The sequence below is a fragment of the Tauraco erythrolophus genome, chromosome 9 (genome assembly GCF_009769465.1).
Source record: "Tauraco erythrolophus isolate bTauEry1 chromosome 9, bTauEry1.pri, whole genome shotgun sequence".
Classification (NCBI taxonomy): Eukaryota; Metazoa; Chordata; class Aves; order Musophagiformes; family Musophagidae; genus Tauraco; species Tauraco erythrolophus.
Genome location: NC_141473.1, coordinates 28,278,064 through 28,281,636, shown reverse-complemented (window position 1 = coordinate 28,281,636; position 3,573 = coordinate 28,278,064).

Here is a 3,573-nt window from a genome sequence, read left to right as displayed (position 1 = left end):
GAGGCGGAGGCGGGCGCGGCAGCAGGAGGAGCGGCAGGAGGAGGAGCCGCTGCGGCCGCCGCTCCTTCCGCCCGGTGCGACGGAGGGCCCAGGGCGGGGAAAGGCCGGCCGAGCCCGGGCGGTGGGAGACGTGACGGCTGCAGCGGGGGCCGGCCCGGGCCGCTCCGCCCGCTGCGGCAGCCGCCGCCGTCCCGGCCCGGCGCCGTGGCCGGGGGAGGTCCTCGGCAGGGCGGCCGCTGGCTGGAAATAAGCTGGCGAGGTCCGCCAAACAGGTTTAACAAAAAGGCGATTTCCAGGGAGAGGTCCGTTTCGTAAAAAACCAAAACAAACGGGGGAAAAAAAGTAACTCCACCCATCACACGGGCAGCCTGGGCTTTCCCCTGCGATACATCGTCTCCTGCGGTAGCGGGGACAGCAAAACCAGATCAGGGAAGTTACCGTCCAAGCGAGGGTGGTAAACGTTCAGTGTGATACCGGATTTAAACCCAGAAACTGATTGCCTTCACCAGAAATTCGTAAAACATTCAGAATACATGTTTTCCAGACCAGGTGGGACAGAAACCTCAGTTTTGTTGCATACAATACACATTTCCTTAAGTAAAATTCTGCAAAAATTTTAGCAAAAGATTTTTCATGTTGACCTTTTCTAGTACAAACAGTACTACTAGCTGAACACTTCCATAAACGTCTTTTTTCCTACATGCATTTTTTAAAGATGAGTGAAGTTGCTCACATGGAAGCGTTTAGAGAGACAAAACAAAATGATAAAAAATGAAAAATAGAAAGGCCTAGCGTTTTCCGATTACATTTCTTTTGCCAAGACACTCATCAAAATAACATTGCCGACTGAATCAGCGTTATACAACGTGGGCGGGGAATAAACTCTTTGCAGCTGGGATTTTTGTCAACAGGGTCTCAGAACCTCCTTTCCAATGCTTGTTTCTCTCATAGGTATGCTTTGTAACAGGCAATTTAATTTAGAACAAAACTAATTTTGATGGATGCGTTCCTGCTTCTTAAAGCATACATCCTGTTCACTTACTGACTCCTTTCAGTACAGGGGGGCTGGGTTTTTTGCTCCTCCATACATCTTCAACATACCATTATGGCCAATCAATGAAATACAACAGCTGTGATGGAAACTAAAGAAAATAAATCCCCCTCTCCCCCTTTTTTTCTCATCAGAATTTTAGCTGGAACCACAGAGGCCAAGGCTGCATCCATGGGAGAAAACTAAACTTAAAAGTAGCCCAAAGCAGGTGAACACGTATGTTTCAATTTAAGAATAGCTTACTGTGGTTTAGCATAAATTATAAATTTATTCCCAGCTGATCTTAAGCCTAACTGGTAAAGCCATTTCTGATAAATAAGCAAAGCTAAACATCAACACAGGTTTCGATGCAGAATGTAGTGTGACGTTCACTATGCAGGCAGGTGGGAAAATTCAGAGGCACCCACAGAGTAGCTCACCTGCAAAGGCGGCCAGGGATCATTGAGCTCTCCGTATGCTGGCAGAGCTCCTTTTGGGAGTTAACTTACCTGACTTGTGCCAGTGGAAAGGGCCACATTAGCTTTAACAGGACAGTTTTGCTACCAGAGTCATTTTGACTGAAACAGGTTAGGAGCCATTCCGAGGAGCTGCTGCTCCCATCCAATGAGGACACAGTGACCTCTACAAAAGGTAACTTGTTCCAGCAGGATTTGGAAAATAACATATTTCTGTAACTTAAGTACTGTTATTTTCTCATGCAGAAAAGCCCTTTGAGTGTCATGCTTAGACTGGAAGGCATGTATAAGGAAGCTTGTACTGCTGTAGCCGGCCTGGTATTTATTCCGGACCTGGTTGTGCTCACTTTGAAGTCAATTGCAATGTTCCATGGATTTAACTAAGGCCCAGGTTTGGCTCACTTCTAGCCACTGAGGCTGGATAAAGAGAGGGATTGATAGAAGTCCCACACCTTTGACACTGCGTTCATAAACAGAGCTAGTTATGGCGGCATATGGAATATTTTTCGGACAAGGAAACCATTGTATGGAAACCTCACTAGCTACCATTTTCAGACACTCAGGGAGTAAGGCATTTGCTTAACATATTTCATTTCTGGAAATTTTTCCACAGGAATGATAACCTCCAAACTCACGCTCTCGGGGAGCTTTAGCTGGAGCAAATCCTTCTTCCTGCAAAAGCTGCTACGAGCAGCAAATGTTCTTCTCAGCAAAGATACCATAGTGCAGTAGCTTTGGCAGCATGTTTTATCAGCAAAAATTCGTCAAGTTGGATAACACCACCATTAAGGGAAAATTTTCTGTAAAAACAGATGTTTACAATTAAGTGGCAGATTAGAACTTTTGAATATATTGGAAACACTTTGTAAATGGTTAGGGAGAGTTTGTTTCATTTTCAGTGGAATAAGGCAAACTGTTAGGAGCCATGTGAAGCTGATGGATTAAAGCCTGAGACAAACGAAGCCTCTCATCAGAGAGACTGGTTTTGATTCAAGCTGTTAATCTGCATGAGTATCTATGAGAATATTTATAATTTTGTTAGGGAAGGGTAGCATTGTAAAGACTTGAGACCTTAAAACACAAAAGAGATTCTACTGAAACCGAGTCAGGAAGAAATCAAACCTCTGTATTTGCCTATCCACGTGCCTCTGACTAACGGATTTATGCTGTTACATCAAAATCCCAGATTATATATAGTTTTTCTGGTTGTGAGAACAGACAAATGAAAACCTGTGAAAAATAATCCAAGTGTAAACAATATAGTATAACCTGCTTGGAAATGTAGGCAGCCCAGACCAATACATTTCACTTCCATAGGGAACTTGGAGTCTCAATTCCCAAACTGCCTCTGAGGCAGAAAATAAGCACTGGGGGAAATTTTGGTAGCAATAGGAACATTGTGACTAAGGCTTCACTGTTCATTCAATGCCACGTTCTCTGGCTGTTGGGCCTTCTTACCTGCTCTGCTTCTCTCACACATCCACAGGAGAAAGGGATTCCTGATGCTCTTGGAGACAGGGACTCTCATGTCTCCACCCTTGGAGGAAGACATACATCTTCATTCTTGGAAGAAGAAAGCAGAAGACAGCAAGGCCCTTACTGTTTTTGAGAGTAGAGCAGTGAACCTTGTTGCGTGCTTTGTTCAACCTGACAAGAATCATTAAGCCCACTGACTTTCACAACATTCCTGGGCAAAAATCCAAGAGTATGAGAATCACGGGAACAAATACATGAAGAAATAATAATGATTTCATGTGGACCATATATTTTAGACACATGTGAAGGAATTGCATGGCACAGATGTAACGGTTTCCGAAATATCAAACAGGATGCCTATGTACAACAAATAAGTATTGGTCACACTTTTGATAGGTCCCTCATAAAGAAGTGGCTTGTGATTGGAAAAAAAACCCACAAACCAACCACAACATCAGAGATCACCTGTTTTGGTATATTATTATCTTCCTTTTTCTGTAGATAGATACAGTTATGTAGTCATAAGCCACACAAGTGGACATTCAGGGCATTAAATACTGACAAGTCATTCTCTTGTATTTTATGCAAGGA